At 45.0% G+C, this 24,639-nt stretch overlaps 1 long non-coding RNA gene across 1 annotated transcript in view; it reads right to left on the bottom strand.

The window, feature by feature from the left end:
- The window catches only part of LOC140698891 (uncharacterized), a 90,310-nt gene extending 74,453 nt beyond the window's left edge, over nt 1-15,857 (bottom strand). Inside the window, exon 1 of the long non-coding RNA XR_012076894.1 lies at nt 15,591-15,857. This is a non-coding gene — a long non-coding RNA (uncharacterized lncRNA). The remainder of the gene's footprint in view (nt 1-15,590) is intronic.
- Between the last annotated feature and the right edge of the window lie 8,782 nt (nt 15,858-24,639).

Below are 24,639 nucleotides of genomic sequence, written 5' to 3'. Positions count from 1 at the left end.
TGTGACAATGAGTGTGTATATTTCCATGAATGACTGAAAAATTGTGCTGAACACTGGAATTTGACACAACACTGTAAAATGATTATAAATCAATAAAAAATGTTAAAAAATAAAAATAAAAGTAAATAAACAAAGTTGCAAAACAAAAAAAATAAGAATAAAGTTATAAAAAAACGCAGACTAAAAACCACTGCAACCTAGGTACTACAATTATACTAAAAAAACAAGTGTTTCTATCAAATATTCACTATATGCCAATCACAGAGACAACCACAAGTCACCCCTGAAGCTTCACGTGTGATTCTCAACAACCCTACTAAGTAGACACGGATGAGAAACCCGGCTCTGCGGATGAGGAGACGGAGCTCAGAGGAGCCGGGGACGCTGACCGTCCTACTCCGTGTGACACCGCGTCAGCCCAGGGCAAGCGCTGACAGTGCTGCACTGAGGGGACACCCAGCTGCATGGACCCTTGGGGTACTGGGGAGTCCCAGAAAACACTAAAAATTTTTCAGTGAAAAACCAGCTCAAATATATTACACTGTGCCGCATCCCTTAAACAGGGAACGTGAACGAGACCTTTTTGATGCGTCCATGTTCTTTCTGCCATCATCAGTTACTTGCCCTCACTGCGTCACCAGTGATGATCTGGACCCCATATGAAGTGCACTCAGATGGCAGAGCTTTTAATGCTGTTTTATGAAGTTTGTAAGACTCTGTCTATGCCTCACACTGGTGGTCATCCATCACTTCTCACCAGTGTGGACGTACCACCTGAAATCATTCCTTTCTGCTTTTTAAAATCCCTTCATCTACTCCAGACTTTTCAATAGCAAAGAAGCAGCTAAACCACAGACAGTGGACAGCTTTTCACCAAATGGACTCGAACAGCCCATCTGACTACCTGGAAGCCCTTTTCTTCTATTAAACCCACTTCCAGGTACTTCATCATTTTCTGATTGGTTAACTGGGCCTCTGACTGGCCTACTCAGAGAGCTCCCAACCTCACATCCAGGGGTGGGAGAGGACCCTGCTGTTGGGGGAAATCAGTGAGGAAGGTGGACATCCTTCAGCCACGTCTGCATGGGTAGAAGTGCCACAGCGTGCTCAGAAATTATACCGTCATCACCCCTGGGCTCCCATGGACTGGTTTCACATTAACCAAAGTCATGAGACACTGATGCAAGAAAACCAGAAACTTAGCTTATTAATGTAACAGAAGACGTGAATCTATGAACCAGACTGAAATATCAGAGTTCAACCATGAGTACATTTTCTCCTCCACTGCCCGATAACGGGCAGGCAGTCACATGGCAAGCATGGACAGAAACGGAGCAGGAAGGGTTTCTAGATTAACTCAATGAACTAAATTTCTATTATACGAACAGATCTACTGCCCAGAAGACAATTAACGCCAATCACGGTGCACTCTCCGTGGACAGTGGCAAGACATGACTATGAGCACCCATGTAACTCTCCTTTCCCTGTCCTTTATAGGCTAACTGATGCACAGAGGTACAAAGATTCAGGGATGCTGATAACGCTAAACACAAAAAGCCCATCTCTGGGAGCCTCAAAACCAGACAGCCAGGGTTTAAATACCAGCTCTGCCAATTAATAGTTCTGTGATTTTGCCAACTTAATTACCCTCTGTGTGCCTCAATTTCCACACTGTAAAACTGGGATAACAATCAAACCTTCCTTACTCGCTTGTTGAGAAGATTGAAGGATTCATTTCTGTAAAATGCTCAGAAAAGAATGTAGCACATTTTGGGTGTTCAACAAATGTCAACTTAATATCAAAGTGATTTACAAGTCTCCCCTCTAATCATCTTATGTGTTTCCTGGCTAGCCTAAGTCCCAAAGAACATCCTTATTTCTCCTTTTATAAACAATTGGGGAGTACCGTTATGTTCCACCCCACCACCTGTTTAAACTGAGGGAGGGGATGCCTCCTAACCACTCTTTTGGGCCATGGAGAGTGCTTCTCCCTTCACACCCCTGGCCCCTGGCCCACAGCTAGCACTCATCACACTAACAGAGTGAGGTGTGAGTCCGGGGAGACAAGCGGGGCATGTGAAACCCTTCCTTTCACTCCAGTGTTGGTCACCATTGGGAAGCACCTGGGATGCTCAGCTCCATGGCAGGAAAGCCCTGTGCATGAAGGGGCAGGTCCTCTCAAGGGAAGGCTCGCTGTGGCCCAGAGCTACATGGGACAGGGTGAGTCTGTATTTCTGGGACACAGTATCATGACACGCATTTTCCCACAGCCTTGAAGTTCATGAAGAACGTGGCTTCATCAGTAACAAAGAAGACATTTATCGCCTGTCTACTCTTTTGTGTCATCTCTCAGTTGGCTGCTGGAGACAACATGTGTATAAGTATTGGATCTCCTTAAGCCCCAAAATATATGAAGCAACAAATAATTCTGTGGCTTAACATTGGTTCAGGGCGACTGTGTAACTGTCCTGACTCTGCTGATGCTAAATTATGGGTATAGGAACTATGGAACCTCCTCAAATATCTTTCATCATAAAAACAGCTCTTCTTATTTTCCTGTTTCTTAGTAATTGCCAAAGACTCCCAAATGATGGCTTCACACAAAACAGCAGCTAAAGTTTAAGAGCCCTCTTGACATACTCACTGTGTTAAACACTGCACATAATTTCTAATTCTCACAATTCTACAATTCATATATGAATGTCCCCATCTCACAGACGAGGGAAAAACTCAAAACGAACTGTCTCAGGCTCACGTGGCTCAGTGGCAGCACGTGCAACCAAACCCAAGTCAAAAAACTACACCCCTTCGTATATGTACCAAATCTCCTACCACCAATTAACACACAGCGGCGGGGTCAAAACTCAGGGAACTCAATACACTTTTCACCTTTAAGGTCGTCCAGATGCCGCTTCTAGCTGTTTTATAAAATCCCGGCTCACTGGTTTCTAACACTAGAAGAAAAGCCCGATTTTCCCATTGCTTGCACAGCAAGTCTGAAATGTTCACAGTGAGATGACAGAATAAATCTAAGATATAAGCAGAATAACTTTTCCAGGTAGACACACATAAAAGACATTGGGCTCTTCTGAAGCATTAAGTAAAGAAATCAAAATAAAATAAAGTTATTTAAGCCTTCTTTTACAAACAGGAATGTTAAGACTGTAAGAAGGTGCAACAGTGCCACCTATGGCTAAAATGACCTTCCAGGTTGCCGGGAAAGATGCAACACAAAAATTGCCTGTAGGATCAGAAAGGAGAATCAGATAACTAAAAGCTTATGTAGCATATACTGCACTTTGATTCGGGGGAAGGGAGGGATATTCAGTATTTAATTTGATACTGCTAATACTCCTGAATATAAACAGAAGACATAGGCTCATGGAAACTCATCTTAGAAGAGGAAAGAATCCAGTTCAGCCACTTCATTTTACAGGAGGGGAAACTGAGGCATGGAATGTGTCCTCCTGGCAATCGGCAGCAAAGGCATCCTAGGCCTCATGTCTTGCACTGTAGCAAAAACCAACAGATCTGTACTACGCCTATGTTCATAAAAGTCACGTTTGTATTTTTCCAACAGTAGGTTATCTAATATCTTGCAAAATACTTCTCAAAGATCCAGGATATCATACAAGTTTGTCGACATACAAAAATATTTATTTACATAATAAAACAGCATGAGCTTTATTCTCTCTATTAAAAAAGTAATGTGTCAAATCAATGTTTTGATATTTTAAACCTGTTAAGAGTGTAGAAAAAAATCAAAATTTTCTTTAATCACAAAAGAGAGGAGCTTATTCCCTGAAAATGATCAATGTGGATTTTACTAAACTTAATTGATCTGGTCAGAATCCCACGAATTTAAATATCTGAGTGGATGGTTACACGGCAACATAAATTCTGATTTGTAACAATACATATTCTGTGTAAATAATCTTCAAGGTCATCTGATTAAGGCAATTTAACTAGTCCCTGTCTCACTAGAATGATACAGATTTCATTAAAACTTCATACTACACCAAAAAAAAAAATGAATCCTTGTTACTTTAAACCATATTCAAATATATCATACATATACATATTAAATATGCATCAGAAATAAGCGACACTCTTTAGTATTCAGAGTTGATCAATCTAAAATATCTGTCATTGTGACAGCACTTTTATTAAGCACCTCTTGTGTTCTTTGTATACAAGGCGTCTAACTCTCACAGTCAGACAAATTAAACAATATTACTAAAATTTCACAAATGAGGAAATGTACTTAAGCCATGAAAACAACTTACATATTCATCAACAGGAAAGAAAAGAGTAAAGACTTTACTTACAATATTCACTGACAACCTTTTCTTCCATATTAAGACTACATAAAACCAATTCAGTCTTTGTAAGTATTTCTGTCAATAAGGGCCACTAGAGAAAAACAAGTAACATCAATAGCAGTGGTTGGACTTTCAGCCCACTTCTCTTTTGCACTATAATTATTTTTAATGTTATGTTTTAGTGCTTACAGAGCACTAAAATATAAAATTAACTTTTTAAGTAATTACCTGAGAATTATAAATTTGTGAAACTAAACAATTGTAATTTCTGCCACTCTGTCTCACCTTCTCAATGGTGTCTCTCCTTTGAAGGCATCATCAAGCTGAGATCACTAAACTCGGCCATTTATGGAGTCACAGGTGTTTGGGTAACCACTTAACGGGAGGCTGATTAGAGGAGCAATTAAGAAAGCATCCTGTGCAGCCTGGGTTCCAGCACCGAGCTAGCCACAGCCTGCTGCGTGTAATTTGGGACAAGCTGCTCCATCTCTCAATCCCTCAGCTGCAAAAAAGGAGACACTGATACCTACAATCAAACACCTGCTATGAACTAAAACATGAGGAAAGCATTTTAGCCTTAGGTAGGTGTCCACTCACAGCGAGTTTGGTCATTATGATGATGAGGATGCCTGTTAATAAATTAAGCTAGACCACAAAGGAGAAATCCCCTTAAAGGAGAAACATTTTAAGTCAATGAGCATTTCTTTTTGGATGGATTGCACAATATTCTATTGATTTTTTTTAATAAACCAAATTTTGTCCATTAATTATAGATTTACAGGTTCATGGACAAGTCTCCAGAAAAAGAATTAGAGGCCTCTAAACTCCGTAAATTAAGAAAGTAAATTAAAAAAAAATCAGGGAGGAGGTTATACCTCATGTGGGAGAGTATGTGCTTAGCATGCATGAGGCACTCAGTTCAGTCCCCAGTAACTCCATTTAAAAACTTTGTTTTTTAAGAAATGGGGAATTAAAGCAAAAAGATGGAGGAATACAGACTTTTTTAGAGACTCATCTCAGATTTAAGATGGGGAAGATACCATCTATTTCTCAGAGGAAATTTTGAGGACTATGTAAACTGGATCTGAGATATCTAGTTCTTTAACATTATTCATGAATTCATATTACCAAGTCATAAACTACCTGATAATCAACAGTGGTGATACTGATCATAACAGCTGCCATCACGGTTCGAGCTCCGGCTAGGACTGCTCTGTTCTGACATCTCTGCCCCTCAGGCCTCACCAGACTGACAGCACTAAACTAGGTCATTCATGAGCACCTCGTGTAAGTCCTCCATTTGTGCTTCTGACTCTCCCCTCACCAGCTCCTCTGAGGGAAGCACTGTTATCATCTTACCCACTCACAGATAAGGCGACTGAGGCACAGAGGCTAATCCCGTTCCAGGTCACATTGGCATTAAAGGACGTCTGTATTTCTGCTGTTTTGCTTTTGACAAAGGAATCTGAGATATCAATTCAAGGCAGACTGTTAAATAATCAAGTCTGTCAGGTCTTCACCTCAAAGAGCAGATACTATAAATTCCTGATGTAGGATGAGGCTGCCGCCACAAACTGACTCAGCTTGAAATTAATATCCAAGATGAAGCAGCGGATACACGTAAATATTCACGATTGTCAAGTCTGCTCACGGGTCTGGGCCCTTCACTGCCTGAACGGGGGTGCAATCCCCACCCGTGTCTGGGAGAGATGCACGGTGCTTCCCGGGCTCAAACAGGCTTCACGGGCTATTTCCTCCCACAGACTGGCCTCAACGATTAAAAGCTCTCAAGGTTTTTACACCATGCAAAACAAAAAGACATTTCTGCAGATGGAGCACTTTCTTAGGCTTAAATCTTTTTTTGCCTACACTCACCCAGGGGGAAAAAAGAAACATGACTCTGCAAAGTCTCTGACCCTCACCACTCACAGGAGTAGAACAGCCACAGCAGAAGATGGCTCTTCACATTGCAGGATGAGAACAAAATAAAGATGCCCCAACAACAGGCACTCCCAGACACAGCGCTCAGCAGTCTTCTGCAAACTCACGGTTGTGTAGCACCCATCACCTTCTATTTCCAGAACACTTCATCACCCCTAAAGAATCCGCCTATCACTAGCAGTCACTCCCTAATCCCCCTCCAACCAGCCCCTTCCAGCCATCACCTGCTCTCTGCCTCTGCATGTGCCTTTTCTGGGCATTTCAGATCACTGAAATCAACAATATTTGACCGTTTGTGTCTGCTTCCTTTCAATTAACAAGCTGTTATCAAGGCTTGTATATTTTGAAGTGGTATCAGCATCTCTTTCTTTTTTTTTTTTTTTGAAATCGTTAAAGATTATTAGAAGGTGGTAAGCACTATCAAAAAGAGTAGAGTGGAGCATAAGTGATTGGGTTTCAAAGGGAAAAGTGTGGGTTGAACAGTCAGGGTGGACTTCCAAAAACAGGTGGCCTTTTTCATTTTCCTCTTTTTTTTTTCTTTTTAATTCACTCTTACGTGTGAATAATCTTCCACTACATGGAGATACTACATTCTGTTCATCCATTCAGCAGCTATTTATGGACGAGTTCCAGAAAAATGAGTGTAAGAGTTGACTAGCATGGATGGCATTTAAGCAAAGGGCAAAATGTGCGTTCAAAAAAAAGCCAACAAACAGAGGCACAAGGAAATTCAGTGCGTTTCTGAGCAAAGTGCTTGCTTGCTTCGGCAGGACTACCGTGCAGGACTGTGGCGGATATTGGCAGGAGTCACGGTGTGGGAGAAACATGAGAAGACTCCCCACTGCAAGTAGCTCAGACAATTCTCCTCCCTCATCCTGTATTGTTAGAGCAATGTTTCTAGGTTACTCTTATTTCAAGTAATAGCACTTTAACTGCACATCTGATCATCTCCATCAGACCACCTTTCCTCCAAGCAACAGAAAAGCATTCAATGACCTGAGCAGCTCCAGGACATAATGGTGATGGATTAGGGAGTCCTGCAGCATTCCAGCCTGCAGGCACAAACCCCACATGTGCCCTGGTGATGTCCAGAAAATAAAATGCATGGAAATATCTCACTGTTTTTACACGACATCTGCCCTCAATTTGCCCCAAAATCATGCTCGCAAAGCACTAATCAACCCTCTCAATACAAAAATAAAAAAGCTAAGAAGGCAAATTTAGGCTCTTTCATTGAAAACCAGCAACCATCACTGCCAGTATCTGAGCTGGAATGCTCCTGACTTTGAAAACCACTGCGCAGTTACTTTTCAAGCGTAAAACTCATATATGTATTCCATGTAGATGATATTGCAGTAGGATTTTTCTTTTCAAAATTTCCAGTTGCAACATTAGCACAAGAAAGTTTACGTATAGGCTTTAAAAAAATCAATTATCCTCCACTTTCTTAATTTTGAACTAATTATTATTTTATAAATGTGGCTATGCTGCGTATTATAAACCGTTTGATTTCTGAAAACAAGACCTTTATGACCTCACTATTTCAGAGAAAACTTTAACGATTCTTTGAGAGGTGGGGCCTGGGGCGCCCACTATCAGCTCTTTAAATACTGACAAGGATGTGCTATTAAGTAATGCAAAGGCTCTAACTCCACATTAGCTCAGAAAGCAAAGAAACTACACCAACGACTTCCTTAAATATTTTATATATTTCTATTCTTTTGAATATTAAAGTTCTTAAATGATATGATTTTTTTGAAAAAGACAACAGCTGTATTAAATTTCCTCTCACCAAGAAAGCAATCTTTATGAAGTAAAAAACCCCTATGGAAATCGAAATGACAGGACGTTTCTAGCTAAGTGAACATCCAGATCTGAACACAAACCTAAATCCTATCAGATCTCACTCGAAGGAGCTCTACAAAGTCCTGGGCAACCCTGGAAATTAGCTCTTTTGTTCCAAATGTTGGCTGAGCTAAGATCATCACACTAGGCAGGGAAGGAGAGAAGAGGAAAATCCACCTGGCGGCCTCCATCAGTTTTCTTCCAGCCACAAAATGCCTCTAGGTCGGCCCGCTAACAACTCCCCCAATAAGGAAAGCCGGCATCCACACTGCCCCTGCCATCCCTAAGTAGCCCCGATGCCCATATCCCAGCCTGTGAATGGTCTTCTAATGATCCCCCAGTTGGTGGCACCCACCCCCTCTTCCCCGCTATACAAACACAGAGAGCCACGGCAGCCTTCCCAAATCACAAATTTGATTACATCAACCCCCACTTCAAACCCTTTAGAGGCTCCCTGTTAGAGTTCTAGCCCCACCCCAGACCCTGCTAGCCCATCCTCACCTAAGTACACAGGTCCCCAGTGACCACAGGGGCCCCTGACCTGCTCCTACTTCCCACTTGCTCCAGTCTCATTTTGACTGTTTCCCAAGGAAGCCTTCCCTCCCTCCAACCTCCACAATTTGTTCCTCTCTTCCTAGAGCTTTCTAGGCTAAGTCAACTTCTGACAATGCTAAGCTCTCAAGAAGCAAATACATTTTGCTTACTAATGTGGCTACATGCTCTCTCCCCTAGACTCACAGAAGTGCACGTGTAATGTATAAATGAATGACCGGTTGGGTCTCAAAGGGACAGACATACCTGCTCTCGCCCGTACCGATCCTTCGGTCTGTAGAATATCAGAAGCAAAACCAGAAGTACCTTTCCTGAGGGTCACTTCTGTTGACACCCTTCACTGCCTACTGTGTCAGTTCTAGTAAAACTCAACTTCTTCCAAAGCCCTACATCCCGGACTCTCTCCAGTGTCCTCCCCAGCAGGGGCTCCCTCCACCCTGGACCGCACAGGGCACTCTCCACGGGTCCCCACGCCAAAAGCCTCCAGGCCTCTGCCCGGGCTGCACCTGCGATCTGAGACACATTCTTGACTCCTTCTCCTGGCTGACTCTTACTCTGTCCTCACAACTGAATGTAGAGCCCATTTCTTCCAGGAATTCCTCTCCGATAATGTCCTTTAGGTCTTGTCTGGTCTCTATCTATAGCAGCAGTACATGGTGACCAACTGGGTGTTTGCCCGCTCCTTTGAGACCACGAACACTTGGGAACCACGTGGGAAGGAGTGGGAGATTACAAGACGGTTGAGGGAAGCAAAAAGCAGAAATCACAGTCCAAGTCCCAAATTCAAGGATACTTTCTCAGAAAAAAGTATAAACTATTTCACACGGGTCCAATTTGGCTACTATTTTTGTGGCTTGGGGACAGCAAGAACTTGGTGTTCTAGTCCAAAACCTAGGTTACATGCAAAGAAATGTATATATTCATATCCAAAGGAAACAATAGCTGCTCAACAACAGTTTGCAGTTAGAACTGAAAGGAACTTTGATAAAGGCAATCTCTCTCTCTCTCTCTTCTTTCTTTTCTGGCATCATATAATTTTAGAAGTATTTGCGTGACTAACAGATGGCTACAGCCCGTGATTCTGCACTGGAGTGTTTGGGGCTGAGGAAGACCAGATTAGATTCACTCTGTAAATGCAATCACACCAACACACTGATAGGTGCCGTGGTGGTGAATCTGATGTTCCAAAGCAGGCAACCTTATTCGGTAAGAGAACTCTAAATAGAAAGGAAGAAATGCAATGTCCTATACTGAATTTCATTTGCTATATGGGCCATTAACTGATAGTATATCTTGACTAATGAAACCCAAAAATAAATTGTCAATGTCGGTTTTCTTCATCTGACCATTTTATGCTAACATCGGATATTAAATCCTCACTCCATACGGAAGCTCAGGCCTATGCTGCAGCACAGTTACACCCCGTGGAAGAAAGCCGACCAAGGGAGAATTGGAGAGTTTCCCTTTAGAAGCTGCGAAGTGTGGTTTTACACCTGTATATCATTTGCAAGCACATCATCGACAATGGAGTTAGACGTTACCTCTGTGGGGCGAAAAGCACTGCATGCTTCAGAACCATCAAAGAATGCTGAGCTTTGTGAAACAGTCCTGAGGCTCTTAAATCATACTTTTTCTGAAAGGCTCCAAATCTGACCCACTTCACCATTCCAGGTATAACAGGGAAGTACTGGAAACAGTACAGAGAACATGCCCTTGAAGTCTGACAAGGCTCTGCTTGAATCCTGCTACAGCATTTATCAACCGCTAAACAAACCAATTCCTTAACCCCTCTGAGAAGGCTTCCCAATCCCCAAAAGGGGGCTGTCAGCGCCCACCTGGGAGGCATGGATGTGAATGAAACACGCAAGTAGGGCGGCCGACTGCTACCTGACACGGGGCCTGGCTAGTTTCGCTCCGCTGCCCTTCTGCCCCTTTAAACTTGCACTGATCCCCCTGGTAAGGATCAAGTCCCCGGAACAGACTGCCCGTATCTTCTGTGTATCCCTGGATACATGACTTACACTTAGGAGGCCAGAAAAACAACTGCCTCCTCCCAAGTCACTAACAATATTCTTAAGAGTCTGGGTATTTTTAACTCTATTTTTCAGGGAGACTATTCCAGAACTTTCCAAGCACCATTCTCCAGGTTGGCTCCCCTCCCAGTGCCCATCCTTCTTACCTCAGATCCTCTGTCTGACTGCCTCCTGTTCATGGGAAAGCGAGTCCGGTAGGGTGGGGACTCCCTAGGCCTCCCTCCCTCCCTCACAGGTGACTGTGAATACCTTCTCCCCACTCCAACTCCAGCTTCTGAGGATTCTAACCTTCCGTATCCTGCAGCCTCTGCACCTTCCTAAGACGCACACGTGGCCAAGACTCTCCCTTTGGATTTCTTTCTGGCTGGCCCTGCTGACCCCCAGGCCCCTTAAGGATAAATGGCATTGCTCTGAAAATGACAAACGCCGCTGGCTGACACACCAAAGCTGCATGGTCTGGGCTTTCCTCCAACCGAGGCACAGCCCTCCCCTCCCTCAGCCTCAGTCTGCAGCTCTCGAGATGATCTAATTCACATGCAAGGCTGTGAACACCAGCTAAGAATGACGACTCCCAACTTGTATCTCTAGTCCAGCTCCTTCACCTGAGCCCCAGTCTCATAGAGCCGAGTGCCTCTTTGAAGTCCTAACTTGGATGAAAAATGGCATCTTAAAAATGCCTCATGTCCACCATTTACTCTGGAATTCGATTCCTGGCAGGTACCTCCCAGACTCCCCATTTTAGTAACAGCCTCAGCACCCACCTAGTTGTCTCAGGTCACATTCAATTTCCACTGTTCCCTCCCCCAGGCCCTGCCCTGGAATCAGTCCTGTTATTTTCACCAATAAGCTGATCTCAAGTGTGGTTTTGCAGGGACCATGGCCGGAAACACACAAGCTCACAGCATGGTTCACGAACAGTCCGCCGTAGGGTGCTCCCTGGAGGGGGAGGCATCTCCTGCCGCTGGTCACCTCAGAAGGCACTGCATTCTCACACAGGAGGCCCAGGAGAAGGGACTCAAGATTTTCCCATGGTCTGAGCTTTGAAGGGCCCGAGGTCTGGGGGAGCTCCTAATTAGCAGACACACTTGCCAGTGAGCAGATGAGGATGGGGGAACCCACGGAAGGCTGTTATCACTCCAACTCCTGGGCTCTCGGGAGCCACGGGAAAGACCTGTGTCCAGTGTACAGCCCAGCCATCACAGATCCCAGCCTGCATTTGCCAACCCGGACAGCCTAGACTCCATCTACTTGCGACACTTACTTCTGTTCTGTTCCCCACCCAGAATGTGATGGACTCATTCAGATATTCTGGCCTGTCTCAAGTGAGACAAATTCAGTGAAAAATGAAGTGTCCACATTTGGACCAGAGCATGAAAGGAGAAACAAGGCCTCATGGTCAGCATGATGGTGGTGGCCACACCCTTCCACCGGGTGAGATGAACCATGGTGAGGGTGAGAATCCAGGGTCCTAGGTCGGCCAAATCATCTTCCTTCACGGTTGTCTGGGGTGTTGGAGACTGACTACCACAAACTAACGACACGGCTGTCAGTGGTGGATGTCAGCTGCAACAGAAACGGATTCAACTCTTTACTGCCAACATGGGTTAAAAGTAAAGGCCGGGGCAGGGAGGTCTGCACGGCTGCTGAGGCAAACCACAGACCCAGCTCTGAATGCCCACTGGCTGGAGCAGAGAGGAAGCTACGGCCCTTTTAGCTGTCCCTGTGTCCAACAGATCCAGGTGAGCCAGCTACTTAGGAGAAGGTCATGTTGTCCTGATACCCAGAAAAACCAGCCTCGTAAAGGGAACAAATAGTGTCATGGATTTTAGACCCAATTCTGCCCCTTTATGAAGGCAAAGTAAAGTAAATGGCACGGGGAAGTTGAATGCAAAAAAAAAAAAAAATTAAAGAACCAAACGGTGACCGCTTCCTCCAACAGCGTCCCCTGCAGCTGTCACCTCCGTGGCGGCCACTTCCTCACCAGTGACCGCCGGCCAGGAAGCGCCGTCACGCACGTCACACAGCGACAGCCAGGAACCGCGTGCCGAGCACGTTTGTGTAAAAGCAGGAATCGAGCAAAATGCTGCAGGGTTTGACCTTACAAGTTTAAATACTCCATGAAAAGAATCCCTGAGCAGCCGACTAAATCAATTCGCATCTTACTTCTTCAAAACAATCAAACAAATTTAATAAGGGCGCATTTGTCACCAAATAAAAGGAGGACCAAACAGGTCCCTCAAAGCAAGGATTTTAACAGGTATCTAACACCAGTGGGTAATGTGCTAACAAAGCAAATATTCCAAAACATTAGAAAATACAAAATGACTAGGATAATACATGGATCAAGACAGATATTAAGATTTTGCTTTTTAAAGCGATGGAGACAGTATGGAGGGCAATCTGGCTATTTCCAATGCAGGGTGTGCACAGCCCACATTTTCAGATGCAACAACATGCTCACTGGGCAGTACAAATGAAAAAGGAATAAAGAAAAAGGAAAAGAGGAACAAGAGAAAATTAGAAACACACAAGAACAAAAATGATTTTGACAGCATGTACAAGAATTTACGTGAGTGTGTGAGGCCAGGGACGAGGGGATGGTGAGACCCACCCTCACCCCCTGCTCCAGGGAAAGCAGGGACCTGAGGGGAGCGGCGCTGCCGGGGGACCCCAACGTGGTCAGCGCCCCTAACCAAAATTCCACCTACAAGCTTCAAGGCAGCTTTTGAGCTACAAATTGTGGTCGCATTTCAGTCTGGACCGTTTTACTCACTTCCACCAAGAGTAGCAGGAGAGAATTAGGCTCTGCTCCTGTACCAAAGAATTGTTTAAATAATTAATGACTGTGGAATACTAAAAGCAACAATGGGGTAAAAGTGACTGGAGGAGAATGTGCTTGACCCGAGCTCACTGGCCGCGTTATCTCACTGACGTTCAGAAGCTGGCTGAGCCCTTATGGTACCAGAACAGACAGACCCAAAAGGAGGGAGGTTTAATGCGCTGCTGTATTTCGATACTGGGAGCCATGCCTGGTACACGAGGTTCTGGGAAAACAATGGGGACAGTGTCAAGCACTGTATGCTAATTACACATCCGGATACTCCGCCAAGTCCCAAGGGCAGACTTCAAAAGACAAAAACAATCTGGCATTCTCTGGTGGGGCTGCAGACTCAGAGACAAGCATTTGTTGAGCAAAAATATCACCAGTGCCTCCTATGACAAAAGAGGAGGCACTGGCGTGGGGGCTGGGGCAGGGCTCCAGGCTTCCACTGCTCACTCACCAGTCTGTCCAGGGGGAGAAGTGGTCCCTGCTTATGTTGCACCGATGCACCTACCTTGACTAATGCCTGGGGCCTCAGCAGGTGTTGACAGGAGAGGTGAACGGAGCCAGACTTGGTGTAGCACGGTGCTGGCAGTTATGCCCTCAGCAGTGCCCAGGCTCCTATACATGCCAGCTCATCTTAAGAAGCAGATGGGGAGTGCGGGCATGTAGATCACAGGGCCCTGAGAGGACAAGTACAGATCATGGCTACAGCATGCCTCTCCCCTTCCTTAAGTCATAGAGGTATGTCTGGGAGGAACAGAAAATTCATCCAGAGCCCGCTACATTGTCTCTCGCAGGTGGGACTCGTGTCCCCTGTGCTTCTCACTCACAGGGCTGGTCTAGACATTCTTTTTATCAATTCTCTAGCATCTTCTCCTCCAACTTACCAACAACCAGAGAGTAGGATCTGATCTTAGCTAAGTTCAAGAGTCACAGAGCACTTCCTTCACAGCGGGCCCAGAAACATGTGCCAGGTTCTCCGACCGTCACCTGTGGGACCACCATGAGCCCTCTCCAGACTCAAGGACAGAGGCCGTAGGCCGGGGGAACACAGCTTCCCTCACTCTCCCCAGCAAAGGTTTCCACGTCTCGGCAAAGGCATCTCACCCTCTTCTGCCTGAGGGACAGCACAACAGATACACCGGGAAACAGAGCTGAAGTTGGGGGGGTAGGCAGCCCAGAAGAGCTCGTCTGTACTTCCGAGGCAAAGTGGGGCCGTTGACTTAATCACAGGGAAAAAGTGAGAATGAACATTTCCCTGCTCTGTCCCATACACCGTGATACGCCTTTCCCTGCATAAGGAGTTCATTCGGAAGTCCCCGGCGGTGTTTCTGATGTCCTAACTTGGCATGGAGGCTGTCGGGCAAGAAGAGAGGGCCTGAGCAGAATAGGTGCTGGGCCTGGGAGGCAGGAGACACCGGCTCCAGCCCCAGCTCAACCAGCTCCTCGTTCCGCCTCTCGGGGTTCAGCATCTCATCTATAAGCAAAGGGATGAGACTGTCCCAGGACAGGCTGCCCAACAGAAATGAAATGAGAGCCATGTAAATAACGTTTCCCATTTGTCACGTTTAAAATGGTAAACAAAGAAACAAACCAACAAACAAAAAACAAATACTAGAAACTGATTTTAAGAACAGATCGTACTTAATCTACTGTATGTAAAATACTATCATTTTGACATGTAATCAATATAGGAAGTAAAGAGATAGTTTATATACTTTTACTAGACAAGCCTCAGTGTCTGATGTACATTTGACCTACAGCACATCTCAGCTCAGTCCAGCCTCCTCCCCAGTGCTCCTAGCATCAGTGGCTTTGGCTACTTTATTGGACAGCAACCCCAGGGGTCCCACCATGGTCATGGCTGTAAAGCGGGACTAAGTGTCCACACTAACCCTAAAAGGATCTCTCTGAAACAAAGGCGGATTCACTTTGAAATGTCTGGAAACCGGCGGGCTGCATCTCTATCCCCCCTTGGCTACAAGACAGACTTCTTCCTTGCTGATCCCTTTGTGGATGTAGGGAAGCAATCCGGCACAAAGCCAGGGTGGACTGGCCTCCAGGTAAACTTACCTGCTGTCTGTGTCCAGTCCCATGAAGTCCTCCTTCTCAAACGGGATGCAGGGGAGGGGGATCTTGTCCCCAGAATTCTTGGGGCCACCATCCAGCCACTTGGACTTGAGCAAGATGAAGAGTGACTCAGTGAAGTCCTCGATCCTCTTCTCCACCACCCTGCAGTCCTCTAAATTTGAAGGCAACGTCGGTGCGCGGCTGCTCGACTTCCTCCACATGCAGTACAAAGGCAAAGAGCTGAGAGTCATTATCGAGGTGCCATACAGCTCCTCTGCACGTGGAGCTTCTCCAAGGCCTTGGCAGAGAGACAGTCGGTAATGGTGACAAGGCCCACGACCTTGCAGTGTTTCTGGAAGACGCTCCACCCATTCTCGGGCACATAGCGGTGCCTGTAGTGGATACAGAGTGTCCACTGGGAGCCACATGGGCTGATATGGCTCACCGAGGTGAGTAGCTGATAGATGCAAAAGAAATTCTCCTCTGAGATGATCTCCATGGTTTGGACTACAACGGGAAGAGTCTGGTGGTCCTCAGCACACTGCACGTAGTCAGGGATGCTCATGTTGCAGGCCCTGCCGAGACAGGAGAGGAGATCGAGGTACATACTCTGCTGTGTGCTATGGGCCCATCTGGGTTGCGGTGACCTGGTGTGTACCAGACAGAAGGCAAGGGAAGCCAAAGCAAATCCGCGGGTACAGTTTGTCCTCATAGTCTGCACATGGCTACTGTAGCTCGGATCACATTACCCAGTTTTTGGTCTAGGCTTCCTGCCCCTGCAGAGAAGTGTCATTTCTTATTTTATATTTCCAAGCACCTAGCAAGGCTCTGATATAAAGTCACTACTCAAAAATGCTGAATAAAGAAATGAACAAAGGAAATGCTTCCCCAACCCCCTTCAGCAGAATATAAAGAGAAGGACCACAGTAGGATCAAAAGATCTGGATTCCTATTCAATTTATTTGAACTCCTAAGCTTCATAATAATGGATAAGAAAACTTGCCTTGGGGTAGAGGGTACTGTTCATTGGTGGAGCACATGCTTAGCATGTACGAGATCCTGGGTTCAAACCCCAGTACCTCATTTTAAAAAATCAAACAAATAAATACACCTAATTTCCCTCCTGAAAAAGTATTTTTTAATTCAAACGTCAAAAAACACCTTGCAATTGACACAACATTGTAAACTTGACTATACATCAATTAAAAAAAATCCTTGCCTTGCAAGAATATATCTGGATTACGGATGTTTGCAAATGTAAAATGCCTAGGGTACCACCTGCATAAAAAGTGGTGACTGTACAAATGTACTATCCCCCCTTTATGAGCTATTCTTCCTTTGGGGGAGTTATAACCTCTCAGAGCTAATTTTCTCAGTTTAAAAAATATAAACATTACCTGGTTCTCAGTACTGCTGAAGAATCAGATAACCCTAAGAAAGCATCTGACCCACAGAATTTACTCAATAAATGTTTTTTGAATGAATGAATAAACAAGCAAAGTGAATGCTGCTCCCTGCCAAAGACCATCATAATGATACTTCCTGGAAATCCCAAGCCCACGTTCACCAGACTCTGCATTAACAATGTGGGTGACCTGGGCAGGCCTGTGTGCTTCTCGAAGCCCCAGTTTAATCGTGAATAGAAATAAGGGCAATAACACAAACCTCAAATTGTTAGTGAGTCAGTAATGAATTGTACCCCAATATTGCAAGATGGAACCATTAAGGAAAACTGGGCAAAGAGTCCATAGGCTCTCTCCATATTATCTCTTACTACCACATGGGAATCTACATTACATCTCAAAATAAAAAGTCTAATTTTTTAAAGAGGTTTTCGAGGTTAGGTGAGCTCACTGTCTCAAATAAGGAACACACAGTACAAATAGGACAATGCCCAGCCCATGAGATACACTCAGTTAACATTCCCACTGAGCCCACTAGTCCCTCCAACTTCTAATGGTGTCCACTTCCAAGAGCCCATGTGACCATCCTTGTTCTAATTTTCTATTTGTAATTTTTTTCTTTTCATTAAATAGAAACACCCAATTCCATAGAATTCTTACCAGATATCATGATGGCAGCCCTTCAAAACCTGACCACAGTGATCATGATGGCAGCCCTTCTTGGTGAAACAATAAAATGAATAGCCATTTTCACAAGACCTCTGAGTAAATCTACTAGGGAACTTCATCCTGGACTGAGGAAGAGGACTGGGGAGGAGGGGGCATTCAGGGGCACAGAGAATCATGGGCCACCTGTCCCACGATGGACTTTAGACTCACCCTCACCCTTCAGGAACTACTAAATACACACAGACAGAGTGCTATGGACAAGATTTTTTTTTTTTAAACAAATCCCTGAATCCCTAGCAGGTCTTGTTTCTACCCATACACAAATGGCTTATGTGCATAATGTTTCACAAAAGCCTTAAAATATTATCACCCCAACTTGACACATCAAGAAACTGAGGTAGAGTAGTTTATCATATTCTACAAGATTAGAGAGAGGCCACGTCAGACACCGTATTTAAATCCAAGCCCCTGCTCCAGTGCTCACACTAGAAAGTGTGACATACTGCCCCTTTCCTGCCCTCTGCCTGCAATCAATCTCTGAAGAGTCTTTTCTGTGTCACCTGGAATCACAATCACATTCATTTTCCACAAAGAGCTATGTCACTCCTTGGAGGACTTTTCAAAATCTAAAGGGTTGGTTTGAGAGGAGAGATTTGCATTTTCTGTTTCTCAAAGGAAACATGGCTTTAAAAGAAACTGAAAAGTAGTTATCTAGTCTAAGCCCTCATTGTGCAGAGAAAGAACCGGAGGCTCAGAAGAGATGAGGAAAGGGCCTTATTAACAAATATTGCCTCAGCGCAGCACCAAGCCAGACCTGGCACTTCTAGGGGAGGATCTGGAAGGCCCAGGAGAATGAGTGTTAGAAAACAGAAAGAGAAGAAGCATACAAGGCCCCGTCTCTTCACCACCATAACATGAATTTCCACCAAATTACCCAGAATGGGTGCAGCCAATATTAAGTTTGTCAAAAGAGGTTATAGAATTCTCAACCATAGTGGAAATTCCAACATTTACTGTGCTTTTTTCCCAGTTCAAGCATCAATTCAGTGGGCACTCTGTACCAGGGACTACACGAGGCCTGGGGTTCTCCCAAATACAGATCTCTATTACCACGTGTGCAAACCACATTAAGGCCACCAGAAGAAAAGCGCCCACAGATAAGATGGAATTACTGAAACTGAAAGCAGCAAAAGAGCATATATTACTAGGAAAAACGGTGCTCCTAGTAATGGACTCATGGACATAGAAAGCAAACTGTGTTTAGCAGGCAGGAAAGGGGGGATTAACAGATACAAATTAGTAAATATAAAATAAATGACAAGGACCTGCTACATAACACAGGGAACTATATTCAATTTCTTGTAGTGATTTATACTAAAAACAATCTAAAACATATATATATATACATATGCATATGTTTATAACTGAATCTCTGCTGTACACTTGAAACTAACATTGTAAATTGACTACACTTAAATAAAAAATAATTTTAAAAAATAAGTAAAAATAAATGCAATGCCGTTAAGAAAAAATAAAAGAACTCTCTAATCCCCTTAACTGTAGGTGGTCGAGAAATCTAGCTGCAAACACCAAGTCCACTGGATCACTCCAGCACTGGCTGTCACTCTTTCTGATCATCAGAGAGTCACTTGCTTCACTGAGGTTACTTTTCTCTTCTGCGAAAGGCTACAGTTGCAACTAACGATGTATAGAATCTCATCATCCACAAGCCCAAAAAGTAGTGAGGACTTCACATGGGCCAGGCTCTGGTCAGATGAAAAGATAGGGTCCCAGATATATTCATGGGTAGAAGAAGTTTATGCCATAAAGGTATAAATTCTTCCTGTTTTGATAGACAGATTCATTTCAATTCTGGTTAGAATTCCTACCAGATTTTTCTTGGAATATAACAAGTTAATTTATGGTCAGGAATAGCCAAGAAATTTCTTTAGAACCACCACTTGGGAGGGGTGGATAGGTCATTCATTTCCACTGCTCTTTCTGAAGTGATGAAAACGTTCTGGAATAATAATGCATGCACCACTGTGAATATGCAAAAAGCTGCTGAATTGTACCATTTAAATGGATGGAATTCATGGTTTGTGAACTATATCACAATAAAACTGTCCTATGAAAATTATTTCTTGACAATTATTTTTCAGTTTATACACTAGTCTGTCCCACAATTTAAGAAAAACAAAAAACCTAAACAAGCCAAACTATGCCAGGAGCACTTTAGGACTGCAATATCCCTGGGTCTCCAAGGCCTCTGGTGGTGCTGTTCCTGTTAACACACACTAGCTGGGCTGGGCTAGTTAGGGACTGTAACTATCTTTTGAAAATCGAGGATCACTCCTTTCACCCTGGGAGAGGGAAGGAAGGAGGTTGTCACAGCCTCATGCCTTCAGCACATTTTTAACAGAACCAAGCCCTGCTTTCACCACTGCAATCCCTCTCACTATAAAAACACGTGACATCAACAAGCACCTCCATCATAACACCTGAAAGCGTTCAAGGTACTTACCTGCTGCAGAAACATGGAGGGGGGAGACAGAACCTCGCTTAGCAGTGACGCTCCCTTTTCCCAACTCCACCCGGAGAAGCTGGGCGTTAGAGCCGGAGGCTTTCAGCCCAGGTAGCAGCGCCCACGCCACAGAGCTGGTCCTCAGGGAGCGGGAAAGGGAGAGCAGGGCAGCCCCGGGGTCGCGGGGCAGGGAAAGCGGGGAGGGGGATGCGGGCTGCAGCCTCGCTCGGAGGACAGCCCCAGCCCCAGTCCCAGGCGCCCGCCCCCGTCCGGGTCCGCAGACCCCGCCCGCCCGGGACACAGCCCGCCCAGGGGCGGGGACGGGCCGGCGGACGAGGAGAGGAAGCCCGGGAGGAGAGGACTAGCGGGAGGGAGAGGGGAATGGGACGCCAGCCGCGGACTGAGGGGATCCCGGCTGGGTGAGAGGTGGCAGGTGCACACCAGGCCCTGGACACTGCGGCCGGGACGCCGGGGCAGGTGGCGCTGGCAGAGGGGTCTGGCCTGAGCAATTCATCTGAACACGGGCTGACTAGCGCCCTTGGGGTCTGTGACAGGCGGACCGCCCTCCCGCAGCCGCCTGACCCCTTTCCTGGGAGCCCCCCACCTTGCACTTCCACAGTCAGAGGCCCCGGCCCCAGGCAGGAACCAAAGGCCTACCGGGCGACGTAGTTGAGAAGCCTTTGGGCCCGATCCCCGGCTCGGATATGGAGCTCCCAACCAGCGGACCACTTGGCACTGACTGCGCATGCGCAGGAGGGCCAGCGATCCTCTCTGGGTTCTGTGAGAGAAGGTGGGACAGGGAGGGAGGGAGGGAGAAGATGGGAGCGGGTGAAGAGGACGGGAAAATTGGAGAGATACAGATGGACAGGATGAGCAGAGAGAAGGAAGGGCTCTGGAGAAGGGAGGGTCTTAGCGGAGTTGGAGAAAAAAAGCTTTACCTCTGGGGCACCCCTAGGCGGCAGACCTGCCTCTGTACCCTTCTGTTACCCTTCAAGCCCCACAGCTCAATTTTACCACCGTGATCCAACCCTCCGTCCGATGCTTCTGCAGAAACCCTAGGGAGATCACACCCGTTGCCCCCACACGGAGCTGGGTTTTCTGTTGCTCTGAGAACCAAGCACCCGCAGGTGTTGTCGCTCAGAACTACCTTGGGAAGAGCACATATTCCCCTTTTACACGCTGGGAAACAGGCAGGCAGGATCTCTGCCTTAGCTCCACTGTCCCAGGTGTTGGGCTGGCGGGGAGCGGGATGGTACAAGATCAGAGCCCCAGACAGAGCAGACTGCCTGAGTGTTGGTGCATAGTCCCCATCCCTCCTGGGTAAACCATACCCAACCCTAGAGGAAACATCAAGGGCTCACAGTAGTTCCCTGTGTGTGGGAGAGCTGTCCTCATGTGAAGGAAAAGTCCAGCTGGGCTAACAAGCTAAGTCACAAATCTAAGTGTGATAAGTGTCAGTTTACTGATCTAAATTCTGCTGGGCTATCTCGTAAATCTGAAGTTTAGTGTCAGTTTATTGGCCTAACAACCTAACTCGTAATTCCAAGCTCAACAAGTGTCAGTAATGTGATCTGTTACAAATTGATAAGCTCCAGTGTACTTATTCCTTGCTTTTTGTTCTTTGAGCCTTATTGGTTAATCCCCCCTTACTTGTAATTAAGCCTTTAAAACCTCATGTGCACGTCTTGGAGGTACTCAAAACTTCGGAGCCGAAGCCCCTCTGAGCCCACCGGCATAATAATTCTGAGTACTCCAACACTCCGATTGGTGCTTTTTTCTTGGCTGGCCTGTTTCCATAACACTCAGCTCCAGTGCCCAGCTTTCTAGGTAGATAGGAGTGTTACCAAGTCCAAATTAATTCTCCTCAGTGCAGGACAGGCCAATAAGTTGGGAGACCAGATGTTGGGGCATGGAATAGCAAGTTTCTGTAGACCTAGATGGCAAACTAATGTCCTGGAAAACCATCTAACCAAGTCACAATTCAGGCTCCTTTCCTATGTGCTTGGTTAGTTCAAACTTCTTAGTGTAGGAATTCCTTCTTGTTAGAATCCTTTGTTCTTGCAGCTATCTGCGTGGGTCAGATCCCTGTAAACCTCCAACAAAAGAAACGTTATTTTCTATTCTGCAATGTGCTATCTTCTAATGAATGAAAAAGTGTTAAATATCCTTAAAGGTCAGAGCCTTCAGAATAGGGTCTCCTGTTTATTTCAGGCTCTAGGCAACATTGTTTTACGAGCAAGATGAAGCCTAGGTGACAGAGCACAGGGTTAAATTCAAAGGAACAAATCTAATATGGAGTCAGATTTGTTCTATTACCCGGCCAGAAGCCACTTGAGGATTTAAATCCCTTTAAGTTAAAAATAACTAAAATTTTAAAAGAATTTACATACATAGGTGGGAATGTGCAAAGCATATCTGGAAAAGCACCCAAAGGAGAGTAAACAGAGGCATCTCCAGAGAGGGCTGAAAGAACAGAGGATGAGGGAAAACTTCTTTCACTTGTGTATTTTTGTGCTCTTTTTGAGTTTTTTTTAAACCATTTCCTTGTATTTCTTTTTCAGATAAAAGAAATGTGTAATGGAGCAAAGGAGTAATTAGCTTAGCAAATACAGCAGCCATGGAATCACTAGTCATCACTTTTGATTTAAGCCAGAAAGCATTTTTTGACTCTCTCCAATGTGCTCTGTCCTTTTTTAAGACTTCTATTATTATTATTATTATTATTATTATTATTATTATTATTATTATTATTATTATTATTATTATTACTATTACTACAAGTACTACTACTATGACTATTACTATTATTACTATTATTTTATGAAATAATAACACGGTTTACCTCACGCCTGCCCATGGCTGGTGGAAAACCAACTGAGTTTTTCTTGAGTTGTTTTCCAATGAGTAGAGATGAGTTTATAAACAGAACACATCTTCAGGGCAAAACAGGCAGTGTGCATTACCAGCAGGCCAGACAGCAATGAAGGGTTTTCAATAGAGGCACCCAGAAGCTGAGAGAGAAAGCCTCCAGGACACTACAAAAAGCTGCCCAAACTGCCATCTCCATGGTACTACTGAAATAGGAAAGAACAAATCTGACTCCATATTTGATCTGTTTCTTTGACTTTAACAAAGCCAAGTTAATATGCTCCGGTCTTTTCATGGGTTATGATGTCACAGAGGAAACGGACAGGTCAACAAGGAACCACTCTGCCGTGATCACGGAGCCGGGGAAAGGGATGGGCTGCAAGATGTATGAAGCAGCCACAACTGTGCCCGTGCTTCTAGGCAGGTATCCAAAATCGCCTCGACAAGGTGTCAAACATTTGTGCCCATGTCCTCATCAACAGACATGTATTAAAGACAAATGGAAACATATAAAAGGCCAATACCCTTGCTGGGTACACCGTCCAAAGAACAAAGTCTCAGTTTGACAACTGGCCATCTCGGTTCCATGGGATTCATTCTTGGAGAACCTTAAAAACCACTCTTCTGTCCTCAAGAATTGCTGCATATTTGTCCTATCTTTGGCTCAGGGATGCAGCACGTTCAAGTGAACTTTAATGTCTGCACAGATTTGACTGTCTTTCTCCAGGTTCACTTGTCCATTCAAAAGAGGCCTGAGCTAAGTCCATCCTCCGTAAGATCTAGTCCCTCCAGTGACAGCTCATTGAGCCTGCAATTAAAAACCAAGTGAACAAGACTGTCCTCAGCTAAAAAGTTCACCCATCTTTCACTGTTTCCTTAATCTCCTCTCCTGGCTAATTGCAACAGACTAACACCTCCCTCCACCAAGATACCCAACTATGTCATTTTTCTCCCCAAAGAGAAAATAAGGTCCATAAAATAGGAGACAACTCCATAGTCACCTCTGAATTCTTAGCATATAGTAATGTCAATAAATACAACTCAGATTATTGTTAGTTTCCTTTAAAACCTTTCTGGTTATTTGAATGAGACCTTGGAAGAGAGGTGTTTGCTGTCCAGTATCTTGATCCACAAGACTCTGGAGGCCTTTTTCGGAATAGCTGTTCACTGATTCATTCAAAATACAACTTATCAATCAAGGAGTAGCTGTGCTTTTCTGCCAGGAGTTTGTGGTCACTCTCATGCCAGAACAGCTTTAAACTATATCCTTACTTTGGATTTGTTATTTTTCCCCTCTTCCACCAAAATTGACTTTTCTTACTTTCTTGTCTTGAGGAATTTTTTTTTCCTATTTCACCCTTTAGTAAAGCAAGATTCTCAGGATGGGCAAGGCCCATTATATGATCACCCATCCAACTCCTAGTGTGAGAGGTCTGGGGCTCACATCCTTCCCTCCTGTCAAGGCAACTGAAAATCAGTTCAGGAGCCAACCAGCACACCACGGCTTCTAACGCTCACGTATCTCTCAGAAACCCTGCTTTCTCGTTTGTCTTGGCTTCTGAGAATTTTCCCTCACTTTCTTGACAAT

Source organism: Vicugna pacos, chromosome 10 (assembly GCF_048564905.1).
Source record: "Vicugna pacos chromosome 10, VicPac4, whole genome shotgun sequence".
Lineage (NCBI taxonomy): Eukaryota > Metazoa > Chordata > Mammalia > Artiodactyla > Camelidae > Vicugna > Vicugna pacos.
This window is presented reverse-complemented; position numbering and strand designations above follow the sequence as displayed.